This window comes from Lepidothrix coronata, unplaced genomic scaffold (assembly GCF_001604755.1).
Source record: "Lepidothrix coronata isolate B3197 unplaced genomic scaffold, Lepidothrix_coronata-1.0 Scaffold13, whole genome shotgun sequence".
NCBI classification, from domain to species: Eukaryota; Metazoa; Chordata; class Aves; order Passeriformes; family Pipridae; genus Lepidothrix; species Lepidothrix coronata.
In genome coordinates this window covers 4,721,332-4,742,355 of record NW_016690193.1, presented here as the reverse complement: position 1 = coordinate 4,742,355, position 21,024 = coordinate 4,721,332, and positions in this window count along the sequence as shown.

The following is a 21,024-nucleotide window of genomic DNA, read 5'->3' as shown; positions in this document are numbered from 1 at the left end:
ATACATGCAAAATAAGAAGCACCCTTTCAGAATTTCTCAAAAAGTTCTTGTACAGAATAATCACATTTCATTTATCTGTTTGAAGAAAGTGAAATTCTTCCCATGTGAGCAGAAGTTTATGGGGTTTTTTTGTCAGTATTTTAAAATTTCCAAACAAATTACCTAGAACAGCTATCCTTCCTAAATAACTCTCCATCTTTTCCATTAACTTGGACCAAAATCCACAGTTAAAAGTCACTCTTTCCCCAACCCATACCTCTGGGCTAAAATGTACTAATTTGAGCTAATTCTGCTACAGGATTTCAAGAAGAAAGGTTATTTTTCACTCTCCCTTAGCAGTTTATTTTAAGGTGTAAATTCAAATTTTTGGCACTAAATCAAATCTTTCTGCAGAAAAGCTGTTTTTATTCTCCACAGGGCTGTTAAATGTAGAAGTAATAGACTTCATTCTCCACAAACTGTAATTTTTCCATTATCCTATTACTATAATTTTCCACCATGCTCTTGACAGCCTTGTTGGCTCTGCCTTACCAGAAGAAAGGTTTTTATTAATTTGTTTTGTCTTGATAACATTTTCATCAGAAAGGAGGTGGCAGCCTGCAGTACACACAGCTTGCTTTGCAGCAGAAGGGAGAAGAGCAGTAGCCATGGCTGCACTGGGAACACACGTGTAGTTCACAGCTCTATATTTCATGGGAAGAATAATCTAATAACTGCAGGAATTATAATAATGGCAATGATGTGTGCAGTGACATTGTACAATGCAGGAAGGTTTTCAGACCAATCTCAACTCCAAGTATCCCTGTGTGACAAAAAATGCCCCTGAGTGGTCCCTATCTGAAATGTCCCATGAAAATGAACAAGGACAATTTTTTCACAGACTGCCATCTTACTGCAACAAATTCCTCTATCAGCCTGTCTCTTTGGGACAACAAGGTGCTGCTAAATGGCAGTCACACTTCATAAGCTCAGAAAAGTGAAAGTAGTAATACATCAGTATAAAGCAATTCACTAGGAAAATGTACAATGCAACAAATCTGTTACCCAGTTTTAGATGCTTCATTTCTCCTTAGTGCCTTACCCCAAAGACTGAACTGCAGTGGTACTTCAGGTAAATACAGTTGGAGTAAGGTGCTCGGGAAAGTAAAGACTTCTGACCTGAGCTGCACAGGATTCAGGCTGTGTCCAGTTCATATTTCCTGTGCAGTGTAAGTTATTTTTATTGTGTCAGCTTAGGACGTTGGGGAAGCAAAACATTTAGAAATGGAATATCATGTCGAACTTACAATCATAATTGTTTGGGAGGAGAGAGCCAACTGTTTTACTTTCTCGGTTTAGCCAAAAATGAACCTGCCATTTCTGATTTTAAAACCAGTTAATCATGCCTCCAATCAGTTTTGATCAGCAGATGTTCCATTCTGTTCCATCCTTTGTATTACTTTATTAAAAGCAGGAGGTAGATTTTTAAGGTGATTTTTGTCGGTTGGATGTTTGGTTTCCAGAGCTATAGCCTTCCAGAGACAGCACTCTTAGAGGTCATCTAGTGCTGGCAAAGGCGAGCACAGCGAAAGTCCCAGGCAGTGAACTGCAACATCTGTCCTGGGGAGGTAGCTGCTCTCCTCACAGAGCACAAGATCATTCTGTCACCTTTCCAGTCTTAGAGAAAGCTTCAAACTGCAGTTCTAAAAGCAGAGATCCCTTGTCAGAAGGCATTGAGAGAGATTAAAGGTGAGACTGGACTGTTTTAGCCTTATATCTCTCTGCAAGGCAGTTGGAAGGATATTTGCTGAACTTTCTTCAACAAGAAGCTCACAGCTAGTCTTGTGCAAGAAGAAGGTTTTGATGTGTTTTCTTGCCCCTGCACATGCACAGGATTCAGAGCAGTGGGTAGGATTAAATACTTACCATTCCTTTCCTGCTGCACCAACAGTTTTTGCCATCTGTATGTGAGCAGCCTTAGCTTATAACATTTGGTGTTATAATTATCTCTGGGGGCTGAAAGATGACTGAAACACTAGCCTTTATAAAATGAGCATTTTCCAAATCACTGTGCCATGAAACAGTCACTTGAGCTAACAGGAAAAAAAGAATGGAAAAGATACTAGTTCAGAAGCTCAGGTGAACTTGAAAACAAAACAGAAAAGCAGATCGTACAATTATGCTGCAAACGTGTTATTCTGTTCTGTTGAATCAGTACTTCAGTGGGACAAAAGGCTCAAAACTGTGCTAAAAAGCCCCAGAAGAAACCTAAATCCATTCTCGACTCACTTTATATCCATACTGAGCCTGATGAGAGCTTGCCCAAGCAATTAGTGCAGGTTCTTATTAAGTGGGCAGCTGCCTTGTAGGTCCCGCAACACTGAAAGCCTGTTAGCCCACCTTGAAGATCAGGTGTCATTGGAAACAGCTGCATGGAGAAACCAACAGCTCCACAGAAACAGGCTTGCAGTGGGAATGGAAGTACTCAATTTTACTTGCATTTATAGCATGACACCACTCTTGCCTAATGCTTAAGGCCTTGAAATAACCGTGGAAAATTGTAGGGTAGTTAGTAACACTTCTGGGAGAAGTAATGCTGTCAGAACCTCTCAACAGGTTCATCTGTTCTTTTCTTGATCTTCCTCCTGCTTTAAAAAGGCTTATGACAAACAGAGGATGATACTCTTTTGCTTACTGAGGGATCTTATGTATTGAAGCTGCAACTCAATTATCTGTAAAGCTTTTCAGAAATCTTCAGCACTGCAGCAAAATTTAGCGCAGATTAGCTTCCAGCTGGGAAAATAATAGGTAGAAGTTTTGTTCCTTTATATGTGGGAGAGCAAGTACATGGATATTTCTATGTAAAATGGTAGCGATTTCTTTTGTGTATGAATAATTAGTGATAACTTGATGTAGGGCAAGGTGGTAATGATTTTGCAACTCAGCCCTGCACCTGCAACATTGTATGCTTAATCTTTTGGCCTCCTTCAACCTAGAAAGAGCAGAAAAGTGACAATACAGTGACAATTTTTATCTGGAATCTTATTTCTAGGTTGCTGCAATATTTGCAGCACCTGATGTTAGCTTGGAGCTAAAATTCCATGCCCTGTTGCTGTCTATTTAAATTACTGCAGATCAAAATCCTATGGTAGCCACTGTGAATTACACTGGAAATGAGCAAAATCAGTGATTGCCTTGCCTAGAAATTTAAAGTAATGTCTGTAACAGTTCTACAGTGTTTTGGCTCAGGTATGCTCAAAATGAAATTATGCCCCTGGTGTTCATGCAGCTCTGGCCCAGCAGCCCTCTTGCACGAAGCCCTTTCAGGAACTTTGTGATAATCTCAGGAGTGTGCTACTTTTCCAAGAATAAAAAAGCACCACGCCAGGTCCTCAGCACCAAAGAAATTTTACTTCCCTGAGGGTCCTACAGGACAGATTACCCATTGCTGTCAGCTGGGGCTTGGGTAAGGATCCGGTAGGTCTAACACCTCACAGCTGAGTAAAAGGGTAGGCAGGATGCTAAACTGAGCTGTTGTGTTCCTCAAGGAAAAGAAGTCATAGAAGTGTATTTCCTGTGGATGTATTTTCGATGGATGAGTGCCTTTGAAAGCTCTGTCAGGTAAGGGAATACCATTTTTCTATGACTTTTTTTTGAGGAAGCTTTGATGATCCCTGTAGTATATTTTAAGCATCCTCGATTCTTGTAATGACTGGGTTTTACTGGTGCTCTAGTTCCTATCTGTATCTCATACCAGCAAGTCAGTTCTCACAGCCATTGCCAGTGAAGAGCATTTTAACCAGTATTCTGGTTCCCGATATGGTCACGGCTGTGGTTAAATTCTGGTTGCAGAAATTTTGTTGAGGAAGGTGATGGGGAAGGGGAGAAAAACAGCTTGTTTGTAGCTGAGTGGTTTAAGCCCAAAGTACTGGTAGTTTACTTGCTATGTGAACTGAGAAATATTAATGTAACTGAGAGAGATAGAATGACTATGCTCTGGTTTTTTTGTTTCATGATTGTACTTTTCAAGCTGTTTTCCCAAGCTACTATGCTTGCACCTAAAAGGTTGTGCTCTGGTGTGGGAAGCAGCTATGTGGAGAAATAAGTGTGAAATGTTGTCCCAGAATACCCCCTTCTGTCAAAATCTAGAGGTTTTTTCAGTAGATGCAGAGAACTCTACTGATGGGAAGGAGAGAAGACAAGAAAATGGTCCACTCTAATTTTTTGTCAAACTGGGGGAAACACTGAGGGGAAAGAAAGTGCCTGTGCGAAGTGGGTATGGGGGTGAGGGGGGAAACAGGGAGTGAAACAATTCACATATTTACATTCGGAGATGAGGAAATGAATTATATTCCCCAACACCCTAGTTGATAGTAACACAGTGGTAGCTGATTAGAAGAGGAAGCACTTATGTTAATGATCTTATTTTGTGATTCAATTTTCTTTCAGCTTCTACCATCTGCTTTAAAATACACATTTCTGTTAGGATGCTAATAAGTACATGCTGCATGCTAGTCACCAGTAGCTCTTGCTGATTTAAATGCAAATTTTGTTTTGCCTGAATCTGGTCTGCTAGATCTGGTCCCTGTTTGAATTACAGTTTCTGGGAAATGCTGGAGAGGGAAATGTTTATAGCAAGGTATGTTCACATGTCTCTTCTGCTTTATTTGGAAATGGTCTGTCAAACTGAGGCTCAACTTTGTGATGGATTGTGTTTTGGACCAGGGGACTCATTTATAGTAGGTCAATGTCTGGCTTTCTTCATTAGCTTCTGCACAGCAGTTTTTATGATTAAAGGTGGCACTGTTTGGGCATTTCTTTCAGTTTATAAGTGAAATTTATCTGGCCATAACTAAACACAAGTCTTACAAAGTGGGAAGTTAATTTGTTGGTGAATGTGAAGTTTCTTTACAAGCAAGGAAGAAAGTCAGTGGTTTTGAACAATTTCATAATGCTTTTATCAAAGGGTTGATGGTAAATGCTTTGCATTCAGGTTCTGTATGGAACTTTTAATAACAAAGACCTGCTGTGGCAGAAACCTAGTCTGACAGAGGAAGTTTTCAGTAACATCACACCCCTTCCCTCAAACCCGAGTGTTTAGGTTTTCATTTAAGACTTTTCTGCTTCTCAATAAAAGAGCTTGTGTGAATGTGTGTGTAAAGCATTTATTTATGCAGCTGTTCAAACTGATGGCATGGAATAGGCAGAGAAAAGGACAAAACATGGGGTCCTCAGCTCTGCCACTCTTCTATGAAGACTTCTATTTTATTATTTTTTTGGTCACCATCACTTTCCTCCAGAGCCCAAGAGAAGCAAAGAACACAGTCAAATGCTGAATTTGGCTGGTTCCTGGAAGTCTGTATGACTCACCTCTGCAAACTAAGCTAAGCTTAATTTGTAACTCACTGCTCAGTAAACACAATTTTAAAACCCTAAAAGACCAATCAGACACCAAGAAAGTGTGTTGATTTTGTTTTCTCGAAGGAAAACTTGAAAATTAATATCACTTACTGATATTTCTGACAATGTCACAAGATGAACTGTGGATGAGCAAGCTTCAGTATTTTGTGTCTCTCTATGGCCTCACCTCAGCCTCACTGCTACTGAGCAACGTGTGAGAAAATACAAACCCTAAATAAGAGGTTTTGCTGCAGGTTGGACTCCCACTAGACAGTATCTTTCTGTTTTATAGCAGATGGTGGCCAGTGTCAAAATGGGAATTAATGTTAACCTTGCCATTTAAGCTCTGTCTTAGTGACAGATATATTATAATCACTATAAGTTTAACAGAATTTAACAAACTTCAATAAATATATATTTTTAAAGCTAAGGTCTTTTAGTTGTTTCCATGTGCAGCCTTTCTTTCCTTGAAGATGACTGTTGAGATAATAGTTTTTTTCATCTCAAATGACAGCTGCACTAGCCAGGACAGTTATAACAGTTTTTGTGCTACTGAAAAATAGACACATCTTTTTCCTAAAAGAGTGACCCTTAACTCAGTTTTAACTTATTTGAATTCATAGTTGGCCACTAATACTAAGAAGCTGAAGAATTCCCCTGGATTTGCACTTTTATATCTTTTTAGTACAAAAAAATTCATCATGACTAAGTTCATTTTGAGTGTACCAATAAAACTTTGTCAGAAATAACTGTCTTTAATTCTGAATGTGAGAAATCATATACAAGTTTTACATCTTAAAAAAAGTTATTTGCAAAGAGGATTATTTGGGATCTTCTAATTCTCATTCCATTTCATCTGCTTTACTAATTAACTATAAATACTCATTTGAATTATGTCACGCTCACCATGCCCCTGATCCCAAGAGATGCTGAGTATCTGGATCCATGAGGATGGCCATGAATGTCCTGCTCCAGCGTGACTCCTGCTTTCTCTGCCACCTACTTTAACCAGAGCTGTTCTGTCCTCTGTTGTCCCAGCTTTGCTTACATGCAAGCAGTGTTTCTTCCTAGCAGGTCTCCAGCATATTGCAATCCTTTTGATGTCTGCACTGCAAAAGGATGGTGTAGCTGCAGCAAATTTCACAGGACATCAAGTCTGTGGAGGCATCCCTGTACTTAGGTTTCTACTTTGCGTATTCCACCAGGCCTTACATAAGCACAAGTAACTGTGTGGCTCAGGAGGCATTATATAACATGAAGTAAGATAAAAATTGCAGGTGTTTGTGTCTTGCTGTGGTTTATGCTGGCAGTCATGGGTGGGGAGGAGGGAACACTTGCATGCACAGGAGAAGAATCTGGGATTTTAATACAAGTGCTGAGTGAGTCATGCAATGTAACTACAGCTAAAATTTGTCCACTTGAGGTATCATCAGCCCCTCTCATTTGATAATATGGAATGTTGGTGAAATTGGTAAGGATTCTGCTTTTGCATTTGTCATAGGGTTTTGCAAAGCATTACTAAAAATTCTGCTATGAAGCGAAACTTGAAATAGATGTGGATGGGGAAACAGGGGAAGGGGACATTATATTGAGGGCGCCTAGTGCAAATGGGACAGTGATGGCATGAAATTGCTACTGCTGCCTCTGTGATACATTTGTGCAGTGAACAGAAATACAAGCTGAAAAACATATTTCAGGTAACTCCATCCAAGTAGTTTTCCTTTTATTGCTTTTTACAGCACTACAGTGCAGCGCTGCACCAATAAATGAGATTGATAGCAGGTCTCCAGAAACAAAGGTGCCTCAGCAATTATCCAGGATAGCTTGTCAGTTTTCCTGGGCCCACCACGAACAAGCTATGAGCCACAGGTGACAGCTTTGGAGCAGCAGTATACTCCAGATCCTGAGGGCTGTCTGACTGTACAAAGACAGGAGCACATCCAGTTGTAGAGCAGGGAAACTGAGGAAGTCATGAAGGAGGAGAATGACAGGAAGCTGTTTGCACTGAAGAACAGCTAACCTGATACACCACTACCCTCAGTCTCCTCTCGAGGTTTTCCCTAAGAAAGTGGGAGCCACTGCTTGAGATGAGATGGACAGCATTGCTTAAGCAGGCCTGGTGGTGGCCAACAGCTCCTCCCTGGAAACAGACTGAAGGTAGTCATGGACTTGGTAAGTCTGAAGCAGTGCCCTTGTTGACCAAGGCAGGTCAAGCCTGGGAATGCTCTGTGTTCGTGTGACCCTGCTACTGCATTTGACAGATAGCTCTGATCAGACAACTTGTAAAGGCAAATAGAGACGGTCTTAGAAAGGTAGGAGGAAAACTAAATGAATGAAAAATACCCAGCGAGTCCTGTGTTCATCAAATTCATGCAATTTATAACTTTTTAATAACCACCTGAAAGAGAACATTGACGCTTGCACTAACCCTCAAATAATGCACTTACTGCAATATTACAAACTCCTGACACCTCAAATCGCACTAATATACAGCATGCTTGATAAAAATTTATTATTCGTCTTCTGATTTTTGAGACGTCAGAGTTCCTCTGAACCATATTTACAAGTTTCCTTTGTAACTAGTGTCAGTAGGAAAACATTACTTAATTGGTTAGAAAGGGGCTTTTTTTTTTTAGCTCCAGCAGTCAGAGCTCAAAGTAAACCCCATGACAAAAAGTTTCAACAAATTGATGAAAGCAGGTGGTGTTGGGGTTTGAATCAGTGATGAATGTATTAGAAAACAGAATGGGTACTTCTTTCTTTTAGTACAGAGGAAGGGGCAAGATTACTTCCTGTGAATTTGAGTGAATAAACAGCTATGTTACTTGCTGAGTGGTCTCAGGAAGAGCACAGGAGTAAAATTGGCCAGGAGTAAACCTTGGTTGCAAAATGTGAGAAAGTCCTAACTCAGAAGAGCTAAGCTTTGAGATAAATGCTTATCACAGTAACTGGAGCAGTGGTGGTTGTCTTCTAAGAGGAAGGTGACTTGGGTCATGGAGGGAACGCGCTTCCTCTGTGAGCATCTTTAGAGGTTTTCTGGTCTTCCTAAAAAGAGAAATCTACTGTGGCAGCTCCCTGACACTGCTAAATCAAGTCCAATATGTTTTAACTGTCTCATTTTATCTCCACAGTAAGAGACTGAAATTTTCTTTGAGGTGCAAACCAATAATGATCTACACAATACTTAACTATGTATCTAAAAGACACAATTATATATGTTAGATTGAGTCTTTTCTTAGCATCTCTCAGATCATACTGGGATGCTGGCCAGGCATGGTTTCAGGAGATGTAAGAAGGACCAAAGAAAAATTATTCTAACTTGTTTAATTCTAGCTTGTGGCTCTGCTGTTGTTCTGTTTAAATCTTTTTTTAAATCATTAAGCATTTCAAAGTTTTCCTTCTTTTTTTGGTCATCTCAGACAAATATTATTGATACACCTTGTGAAAAAAGAAACTGGATTTGAGTCATGCCCTCTAAATGAAGACTTGAACAATACTTTGCCTCAAATTATAGTGTAATAAAATGCAATTAATATTGTGATGTGACTCAAAAGTGACCTCACAGGCTCGCTCTCAAAAATGTACTGCTCTGAAAAGCTGATATATGTGCTGTGCATAGTAAAATGAAAAACATGAGCTGATTTCTCCTCACCCCAAGTTGTCACCAAGCTATAACAAGTTATTACAAAAAATGGTGCAGGTCTCCAGACCTTCAGGGTTGATGTGCACTGCTTGCTGCCATGTCAGCCTACTGCAAGGAAACCCTTGCAGCTTTCTACATTATGTCCTTCACTGGAAAATTCCATGCAGTCTTCCACACAAACACCAGCACTACCATGTTACCAACTCACCCTGTGGAGCAGCTAAGTAGAGATGCAATTCATACTTTTTTGGATACATTAGGAGGAACACACGGTTGTGATTTTGTATGGTGTCTTGATTTTAAACGTTGTGAGACTCATTTTAATTCAAGACAGACTAAGGTTAAAGCAAACAAAAATATTCTATTTATGAAATTCATACAGAGTTTACAGAGGTTTTTGAAGATGGAGGACAGAAAGGAAACTGCATGCAGTTGAGATGTGACATGAGACAATCTTTAAAGGCTTCTCTTCCCACAGCCCAGTAAGAAGCAGACTTGTCCCACATACATTTCCAGGACTTCTGCTATGCTGAACATCCTTTGTCCTTCAGAAGCAATCTCAGGAGGTATGCCTGAACAGGGGCAAGGGGATGCCTGATAGTTTCTCATGCCTCTGGTTCATGGCTTCATGGGAGAGAAGGATGCAAGGATATCCTTCAATCTCCAGTCTTCCTGCTCTCACAAATGTGTTCTTTCCCAACTCAGTTACCTTCTGGAAATGCTGATGATATTGGGCATGGCCAGCCTTTGTCATCTTCCATCCAGGCAACCAATGGACTTCATTTGGCTTATCCTGCATGCTTTCTAGTTTTGTGTCCTCATTCAAGTCGGATGGGGAGGTCTCTAGTCCAACCCTTGCTTCAACATCTAAGTCAAATCAGGCACTTGGGATCTTGTCCAGGGCAGTCTTGAGTATCTGCAAGGATGGATTAGACATACTCTTCAGGCATTTTTTTGCAGTGCTAAACCATCTTCATTTGGATGGAGGGGAAAGAAAAGTTAATTAGAATTTCCCTTGCTCCTTCCGATGACCATTTATTCTTGTGTTTTTACAGTGCATCTTTGAGGAGGAATTGTCTGTCTTCTGTCCAGACCTCTCCATCCTAGTTCCTAGTTCCCATCCAGCTCCTCCTGCAGCTCTTCGTGCCTTGTGTGCTCCTGCACTCAGCTGTCACAGTAACTCTCCACTGAGCTCCCTCTCCCCTGTGCTGGGGGAAACACAGCCAGACACTGTTCCAGGTGCAGCTTCGAGTGATATGTAGCAGGGGAAAAACACTTCCCTTGACCTGTTGGCCAATTCTTACCTAAGCCCATTCATAGCTAGCATTCATCACCACTGACCTGTCTGCCTGCCTGTGCTTTTCTGCAGAGCTGGTCCCCAGAAAATCCTGTGCTGTGTGTGCAGCCAGCATGCTGCAGCTACTCAGCAGGACAGTTTGTCTTCCAGTTTACACATAATCCTCTTCCCCATATGCTGAATCCCATTTTGCACGAACCACATTTTCCTCAGTCACACACTACTGGGCTGTGTATGTTAGTGCCTCCGTGCCCCTAAGCATGACACTTGACAGTAAATAAGTACTTTGGAGTGATAACTGGGTGATTCGGAATGACTGAGCTCTGCCATCCTCTTGTTGGCATTCTAAGTGTAAATTTGACTTAGCATTCTTGTATACACTGGCTTGATGATGTTCCCGCAGTAGATCAAAAGGCTGTGACTTAATTTAATGTAGCCAACATCTGACAAATTACAGCTGCTGAAGCTGAGTACTGTTTAAAGTTTTACTCATTGTTTTACTACTTAGTTCTGAACTCATGGTGACTAATGAAAAAAATAATACTGTATTTTAAAATACTCTCCAGTAGGTCTCTCCTAAAACTTTTTTTTTTTCATGAAGTAAGGAGGGAAGAAGTTTAAAACAGTCTCTTTCCTTTTTTGGGGGGAAAAGAAACCTACCAAAGACCATATTTCTAATCCAATGCCAGTAATAAAATTTCAGCACTGAAATACCAGCTCACTGAAGTCAATGCTAGCAATTTTGTTGCTGCACTTCTTTTACACTCTTATTCTGCTGAAAGAAGGTTGAATCAGTCAGAAACATGTGTTGCCTATGGGGAAAGCAATGTAATTCAATGAAATTCTTCCCTGAGACAGAACAAGTCTCTGTCTTGCCTCCTATTTTGGACCCATTTTTTAGTCCGTTTTAGTTGCATAAATGATCTGAGACCATGCAAGGGTGATACCAGAGAAATGCCTCCATATTAGGATGTAGGATGCTTCCACCAGTAAACATGCCTGTCACTACTGGGTGACAATCCATCAGGTTGGGAGGATCTTTTCCAATTCCCTTAATGAGTTAGGGGGGACTTGGGAGGAAGTAGAGAAGTATCACATAATGGACACTGCCACAGAAAGCAGCCTTACTCCTTTTTCCTTGACTCTTGCATCTTATGACTGCTCTCTGCTATGGTAGTGGCTGTCTTCTTCCACAACTAGACATACTTCAAGCCTGAGAACACTGGACTGAGAATTGGGGAAAGAAAAAGAAGCAGGGACAGGCTTTGTCCCTCAGAGTACAACAGCTTGGATAGGTCTTTGGTAATCCATTAACAGTAGACTAAAAATGTAGGAGGGGAGGTAAATTATTAAGGCCACTGAGCTAGGACTTGCCAAGATTATCTACATGTAAAGCTTGAGTTTGCACTATCTGTGCTAAAATGTATCAATCAAATCCTTCTGGCTTGTGCAAGTATTCCTGATAAAATCTGAGAGGGAAGAGATGCAGGAGACAATGCTGATGCTGCAGGACTGCCCCTTGGGAGTTGCTTCCTTCTGACTGGCACAAGCTGGCACTCTGAGCACAAAGGTGCCCTGCGGCACCTTCACATGCCTGGTTTTTCACATCCCAGGCTACTGCAAAATTATAGTTCATCTGTCTGGGCCAGTAAAGTCTGATAATTAGAATGGCTTTTTTTCTTTTTTCGGTCAGAAGAATCTCTTAGCCATAGTGTTAGAATTATTACTTTTTATATTAATCTTTTAAAAACTCATTTTCTGTGCCTGTGTGTTGAGACCATGGTTCAAAATAACAGCAGTGGAACAAGTTGTTCCTGCTGGAGAGAAGCAAGGGAGTTATTCAAAATGTAGTGAGAACTGATAGGATCTAGCTGCCTTAGTGCCTTGAAAGGCAGTTTTAATTTCTTTTAAAACTGGAAGTTAGCCAAATCCATACCTTTAAAGCATGCTGAAATTCACTGTGTGGCTGGGAATTTTTGCACATTTACAGCCCTTTTTTGCCCCTGAGGTTCCCACTAAGGCAGGTATTTCTGTGGAACTGCCCTTGGCTGCCTTGGAGACCCGGCAATAGCAGCACCCCCAGTCCCCTCTTGGGAGAGCAGCACCCTTCTCCATGCCCTGGGTTTCAACTGCATAGGTTAGGATATTGCTGGCACTGTCCTGTCCCTCAGCTTTCTCCACTAAACTTGTCTTCAACAGCAGAAAAAAAAAAGTTCAGCCAAGCCCCGCTTTTTCCCCTCTGCCTGGATATTTCAGGGTAAGGAAATATAAGCACGTCTGAGGTTTATTAAGAGTGCACATCTTTCAAAATCAGCTGTCATTTTAAACATTTGATACTGAGTTTTGGCTCTGGAGGTGTTCTACTGAATGCAGGCTCTGGTCCATCACATATAAACAAAGCCAAGGCAAACTTGAGACTGATCTTGTTGTCCTTCTGTGACAGACATTCAGTTGTAAAAACTGATGAATTAGTCGCTGAACAGAGGCTTTGTTCAGTGAAAATCTATTCTGAAAATTTATCACAGTGAGTGTCTTTGATTATGATAGTATGAATAAGTACTTTGTAAAAAAAAAAAAACCCAAATATTAAATAAGCTCATAGTCTCATGAGAATCTGTTTCTTCACTTAGTATCAGGTATTGCAAAGTTGGAGATAAAAGTAAGCAGCATTAGAAAAATCAGACTATCTTTCATTTCATAAAGCTGCAAGTTAATTTAATAATCAGAGCCTTCATTGTTTCTGTCATTTAAATTACCATTTGCCATCTTGTCATCATTGGCTGGTACTCATAATGATGTTACACATGGCACTCGGTCTGGTACCTTGCACGTACAAAGATGAATTATGATACCATGTTTCATATCTCACATAACTGCTGCTTTTAATGCTATTACTGGGCTCGGCTCCCTTCAAAGTTTAACTTGAGCTACTGACTTTTTTCCCTTGATTTCCATCAGGATTTAGTTTGATAGGGATAGTGGAGTCATATCAGAAATTCAGTTTAATGGTAACAAGGTTTTGAAAGCTGTGCTGGTTGAAAAAAGTAGAAGATGGGCTTTTCCCTTGTCAGGCTTGCACTCACATTTTTCCCAGCTGAAGTGTAACGTGCCTTTCCAGCACAAGTCAGCATGTGGTGTGAAACTTCTAGTTCCAAAAAAACCTAACATAAATTTCTAGAAGAACCTAACATAGAAGTCACAAGCAAGCCTCTGCTTTTCTTTTTGTCCATGTTATAGTTTAACTGCTCAAGACTTTTAATATTTGGTTCAGACAGAACTTGGTTAAGAACTGGCTTTAATGTTTCAGTGGTATATGTAAAAAATCAGTGTCTTCATTTTGCTTTCCAAAATTGTGATGTTTATCTCCTGGAAAATAAACTTTTTTTTTTTAAGAAAAAAATAAGGTCTGCTTCACCAATAACATTAATATTCTGTGAATTAAATAGTTGTAGATTTACCTCTTTATCCCTTATTAAATTATTGCTTAGCCAAATATTCATGTTTAGCTTCCACAATCTTTTCTCCAACACTTGTCCCTCTAGAATCACAATCCCTTAGACATTTTTCTGAACTCTATATGAACGTCTTTGTTTTAGGTCATTTCTCCTCAGAGGTAATACTTTCATATTTTCAAGCCAAAACATCATTTTACTGTCTGCCCTGGAACTGTAAATTTTTCTCATTGGCAGCTCGAGCATTTCCAGGTTGAGGACACTTTTTAGCCCTAATAATGCATTTATTTTCTCATACAGGTCAGGACTTTAGAAATGTGTGTTGGCAAATACATGTACCAAATACTTGCTTCTGGTTTGGGTTGGTGTTTGCTTTAAATGTTACTTGTTTACAGCCCTTTTTCCTCTCCACTGCTAACTTAGCAGAACAATTAGAGAGGCTGATCTACCTTGAGGACTGGCAAGGGCTTTTTGGGTCCTCTGTTAATCTTATTCAGCAGGGGATCTGGAATTATCCCAACTCCTCAATACCCTGCCTTTCCTGCAGTCAGATATTTGAAACCTCTCTCTTCCTTTCTCTGAACTCTGTGGTGCATCAAGGACTGTGTTTAACCAGGTCTGGGTAGCCTAACGTAATGCCTTTGAACATGGGGGAGCATCAGGCATACCCAAAAAGATTGGAAACTAAAAATGAATGAAAAATAGAGGAAAAAAAACACATATGTATTGACTTCCCAATTTGTACACTAAAAACAAAAATCCAGCTCTGACTAATTGGACATCACACAGGAAAGTATGTGAAACAGCAAGAAGATAAGAGAGTGCTGCTGCTCTCCCCCAGGCTCAGGAAGAGACTGGCAGAGGCACTGACAATGTGGTGGGGACAGCTCAGGCAGATGAAGCGCTGCAGGATGGAAGGGAAATCTGCAGTGAAGGGAGATCACTATTACACTTCCTGTCTTCCATAACCAAGAGATCTTGCCCTACTGTCATAACTCTGCATCTACTTTTGAAAAACTTTAATGACTACCACTTACAGAGTGATTATACATGAAAGGAGTTTACAATACTAAAACTAAATAGCCATTTCTTGCCATTACAAATTCTGCCATGATTGACAGTCCTTCATAAAATTAGTTCTCTGGAGAAGGGATTCCTGTTGTGCAGAGAGTGCTTTTTGATGAGAGTAGTTAAGATGGACATTGTGGAAATTTGGGAGTATCCTGGGTTAGAGAATGCAGCCTGGGAGTGTTAGCAGTGAACTGGCCGTGCACAGTCTGCATCTTTCTGCTCAAAATCTCACTTTAGAAAACTGTTCTTCACTTTGGGGATCTTTATCCCATATACTTCTGCCACCTGGAGACCAACTGAACCGTGAACTTTCATATACTTCCTCTGTACTTTGCTTCTAACTTCTTGCAATACTCCATTTTCAGTAGAGATTTTGGCTGCCTCGGCCTGAGTTTATTTTATACATCCTCCACTCCCTGCATCTCCCAGAACTGATAAGATAATGAATGTTGAAAGTTCATTTGGTACTTAGTCAATGGTGTTTGCACACTCAAAATAATTCTACGAAGACACTTTACTACCACAATACCTGTTTATAACATATATTACTGTAAAATACATGCAATGATCACATGGGACCATTTTTCCACTGAGTAGGTATCTTCTTGCCAAAAAATTAGAGAAGTGGTAGATTCATCAAATTCCCCCTTTGTAAAACCACATCTGTAAAAGATTACTCACGATGAAAAGAACCGAGATTACATTTGATACCTACCAGAATTTTGTAATGTAAGCTTCCAACAGCACTCTGTTGCAGGCTTTGCTAAGGATATGAGAAAACATAACCAGTGACAGATGCAGCTGAGCTGGCAGGAGCCCACGTGCTAGTGATGCTGAATTTATATTCAAAGGGATATTCTGGCACCTTATCTCAAAAGCACCCTTAAAGATGGACATAGTCAATTTGGAAATAGTCTGGAAACACAAGAGAATATTTTGATACAAAACAGTGTAACTAAGAGAAGTCAGCACTGGTTTAAGTAAAAGAATCAAAATAGATTTGGTTGAAGACTGTGCTAGGTTTGGGATTTCTTTTTAAAGAAAAAACAATGTGAGCTGACAAAGAAATAGTTTTCACTTAAATACAGTAGTAGACCGAAGCCTATTGTGGAAGAATAATTGATGACCAAGGTCAGGCTGGATGGGGCACTGAGCAACCTCATCTAGTTGAAGAAGTCCCTGCTCAGTGTGGGGTAGGGTGGACTACATGATGTTTGAAAGGTCCCTTCCAAACCAAGATATCCAATATATCTACGACACAGAAAAACATCTGAGGGGGGAGAAATGCCAAGCAAGGCCCACGAAATAATGAAGCAGCAATGAAGTGAGAATTTAGAGAAAGCTGATGAGAAAGGCAGTACGGTGTGAGATACAGCCTGCTGAACCATCATGGAAATTAGGCCAAAAAGAGCAAACATGCAAGACAGTGAAAAAGCTGATCATAGTTCAATTTCAGTAGTAATATATCTGAGTCTTATCTACACTGACTTAGATTGTTTCGGTAGGATATTCTCATTTATAGTCAAACATCTGCTTATCCAAGCATTATGAATCCTAATAATCCAACAAGTTTTCAACAGTTATGAAACAGTTGTCCATGTAATGCAATTAAAAATGCCTACTGGTACTCAGATCTTTATCCCTACTTTTCTCATATTCTCTGCAACTCCCTCCCATGCAATTAAATTGCCTTTTTTTTTTTTTAATGAACCGCTGAACTGCCAAGAGTATAAGTAAATTTCATTTAAAGTGGGATTTTAAAAATGTTTCCATCACAAAGTTTTTAACAAGATATGACACGAAGTTTCTCTGAGTTATGTTGGTTCTCCTCTTCAGGCTGCTAGTATGTACATTTTCCCTTAGTCAGATGCCTCTCTCATCTCTCCTGACTCCTGTTTAACAAACAGTATACTAGGATGTGAATACATAGAATAGGAATCTTTCTACTCTGACAAAGAAAAAAAAGGCTTTTAAATTATTGCTGGTTTGCTTGTATTAATTAATGAGGCTTTTAAAACCCTGGGGGGTGTCTGAGGTTGTCCTCTGCACTGAAGGCTATCACTATCCAGAATTTTTTGGCATCTTGGAAGTTCAACATGTATTCACTTCTTCCTGAAGCAGACAAGCTGTAGAACTAGTACAGAGTGAGGAAGTGATGTGGAAGGCTTAGCACCAAAATATACAATTTTTTTTTCAGTTTTCTTCCAATAATACAGTATTCTCCCTATCTCAGTGGATTGCTGAAAATTTAAGGAAGAATGGCTTAGAAAAAGTGAAATCATATCTATACAGGAGAGTGGCTTCTTTCCATTATGAAATACTGGTATAGCATGCAATTGAAATGGATTTAACAAGCCCAAATACAGAAAGATTTACTTTTCTGGCAAAGAATTCGGTGTCCAAAGTAGGACACCGAAAGTTCAGCAGACTCTACTACAGCAGGAATCTTCTGCTAACCTTTTGACCAACCCTAAAAGCAGCTATGTCTACTTGATTTTATCATGCTTGGAAATATGGGGGAAGGAAACTGGAAGCTGAGCTTCCTGAAGACTGTAGAGTTAATCCATTAGCTAGCTCTGTACAGAAAAGCTAGGTCTGAGAGTTCACTAAATGCCTGCCCTAACTTGGACAGTATGCATCATATGTTCCTTACTCCTAGTATTAGAAGAGCCCAAATGAGAATTGTTTACACAAATGACAACATCTAACCCTCTTAAAGAATTCCTGTTCTACATTGGGATGAAAATACTTCAATTCTTAGATTTTATACTACCTATATTTGTCCAGATGATCCTTGAAAGACTTTCTCAGGCAGAAAGACATACTGCACTGGGAATCCTTGTATCCACATTTATCCTGAACTTTCCAGTGAGAGCACCTGGCTCCACTCCTCCTAGAAACTTGAGACCAGCAGCTCAGCCCCTGGGGCCTCGTAAACTGGAGGCCATGTCCCTCCCTCAGATCAGATAAATCAAAACCAGTGGAGCTCTGCTAACACCCAGCTCTCTCCAGTTCAGCTGTGGAACAGGACCAGCTTGTGAGCTCTGTTTGTGCAAGTTCACCAGAGCTGAATAGAGTTGAACTCCACCTGCTTCACAGCTTGCTGGTGTCTCCCTATAGTGTTATTCACAGTTATTCACTAGTTACTCAAATATTAAGAAAAGTGTCACAAGGTGGTGAAGGAAAAGCAGCAAAATACAGCTGATAGCTATTACCAGTATGCAGAGCTGGTAGGTAATTTGGTATATTAAGCTCAAAGCAAGAGCAGATATTAAGAGCTTAGGAAATACCTTCTTTATGTGGGAGAAATCAAGTATTTTTGCAATGAAGTACTGTGTCTGATTAAAGCTAGGACACCCTGATCCAATTTATGTTGTGAGATTTGGCTCCTTGCGGACTTCGATGCCTTTCTGGAAGATGTGCTTTTATCAGCTGTTACTGGGCTTGCTCCAAGGACATATATGAAATTGGGTGATGTGCTTGGAGTGCTGGACAACCTGGGTGATTTGACTGTTTTCTCTGGCCTTAATGTACCACTTTCATAGCTTACCTCCTTGACTAGGATGAATGGATAAAATAAATATGATTTCATGGTAGCTGAGAACTGCATGGGTTTAAGTGTCACAATATGTAGTGAAAGTTTCATCAAAATACATGCTGTAGTGTTAGAAGTTCAGGTAGCTTTCTCTCATGACTGTTGCTTTAGTTAGTGAAGGTGAGTTTTGGGGGCATGGGAGGTTGTCTTTTTTACATTTTTGTCTAGTTTGAAGAAAAAAAAACAAATCCTTTAATCTGTCTTCCTGTGATCAGCTTTCACCCTAAGACTTCATGGGTGAAAGCTGCTCACCACCCATCCTTAGAAAGCTAGTGCTACAAACCAGCTGTTAACCATTTTCTGACACACCTCCACCCCTGGTTTAAAAATAATACATTAAAACCCAAACACCTCCTTGGATTCTATGAAGAATTTGACCTTCGGTTTTCTACAAGAACAGAGAACTTAGATTTGGCACTTAGACCTTGTTGTATGGTATTCCAAATCTGTGTCATCTTGTAGGCATCCTGGTTTGTTGGTTTTTTGCATGCACCCAAGCTCTCCTTTGCTACTGAAGTTTCCGAGGCTGAAGTTTCTCCTCAGTCAGACACACTTCATTCCTCAAAGACTGATCATGGTAGCTTCCTGCACTGGAACCAGATACACCTTCCCAATGGATGTTATTCTGACAGACAACACAATGATGGTTGTCATAGAAAAAAAACCAAAGAGAGTAGGGGAGAGTTAAAGGTCTCTTTCCTCATCAGTCTGAATCCAGCCTACTACTTTTGTCTTCCCTAGGAACGTGTTGCAAATACTAAGTTCTGCCTGTGAAAAGGTACTGGGAAATGGGAAAAATTGATCTTCCCCTCCCTTGCTGTTTAATCTGTAGAGCAGAGCAAGGGAGACATCCAGATTTGGGACAGAAGGGCCCTACTGCTGCAGGGACCAATATGTATTTGCATGGATTTGGTTTTCATACACTAGCAAATACTTCCCTCTGCAGGAAAATCTAAGTCAATAGCAGCCACAGCTTCTGTCAGTAGAAAAAATGTTCAAGGCCTGAAGTGGGATCTTTTGGAAGATATTTAAGTGTTCTTATACTTCTTGAAATTTCACCTTCACGCAGTACCTAAGATTTTTTCAATTCCCATGAGCAGCTATTTTCATTGCAGAATCCTAAAAATTCCACCTGGTTTGACAGTGGTTGCATTAAATGCTTCTCATGGTAGTTTTGCAGTGTCTGTATCTTTGGAAAAGGCCTGCCTCTAGCTGAATCCCACACGCCTGGTGCCATTCCTGATACCAGGTGTCATCCTGGTGGCTTCAGTTGCCCTTTCATGGCAGCACAGGCTCTGTCTCCTGAGAAGGTTAAGGGTGTAATTTTATTACCGATGCAGCCTGTGATGTAGTGAGCAGGGTAAACCATTTTACTCTGTCTCTTAAACTGAACAGTTTTAGACACAGACAAGGTGGAATGATTTCTAGTCGTGGTGGCTCCTTGTTAGCATGGTGAACAACTATGACAGGTAGAAAGAGGAGCTCTGAATGACTGCTTTAAACCTTCCCTTTTCCTGGCTGTTTTGAGGCCTATTAGGGCTCTTTCTAATGTCGGGAATGTTATACTTAAGACTGCTGGATCATTACTTGTTTTCCTTCCTCTGGTTGTCCAACACTAAATAATGTGAAGAGATGTGGAACTGGTCATTCATTGTTACTGCAACTGTGTTAAGAAATTCACTGAAGACTTGGAACAATTGACTTCTCAGGGATTACTTTTACCTCAAGAGTGTGCGTTAACCCAACATCTCCCAGGCGACTTGCTCTTTAATGTTGTTTCCTATTTAAAAGAAATTTCCATTAATTCATATCTTATTCATATTTTTATCTAGGATGCTAACTCCGGGTGAAAAGCAGCCTCAGTTCCCCCAGCCCACCTAATGTTTTTCCCTGTGAAAAAAGGGGGGTTGGAAGATAGAGGCTGTTGACTCTAATATGCTTTCTCCACAGCACAGGCTTTCTTATCTATCACCAATCACATGGCAGTAATATTAAACAAAAAAAAAAGGCAAGATGAAAAAGATAACTAAGAATAAGGACCTCCTTTTCTTATTTAGGGCAAGTTTTTAATGCGGTGAGTTTAGCACAAAGTAACAAAATTTTGCTTCACTGAAGTTAGCGACCTCTACTTTCAGAGGGACTTCCTAGTTTCTACACCATTTACAGAACAGGATGGTACACCAATTTACTTTTTATCAATTATGCAACAGTAATGTAAAAACTATGCAACACCATGTCCTCTCTGCTAAAGCCTTTATACAGGAAATACATGGTGGTTTATTTTTCAAAGGTTAATAAGCTCCAGTGAGATTTTTATAAATATGAAAAATATGCTTGCAATTTTGCACACTGATTAGAGATTTCTAATGATGTGTTCTAAATAAACTTCAAAAACCCTGAATTACACCGAGTGCTACTGCTGCTTCAGCTGCTTATTCCTTACACCTTTGCTCTTATCTGCAAAACAAAGGCAAGTTCTGCCTAAGGGTTTTAATTGGCTGACATGAACCCAGTACTCATTATGCTCAAACACTTCATAATGGTTTTGTACAGTCATATGTGTTGGGAATACTGAAAATAATCGCCA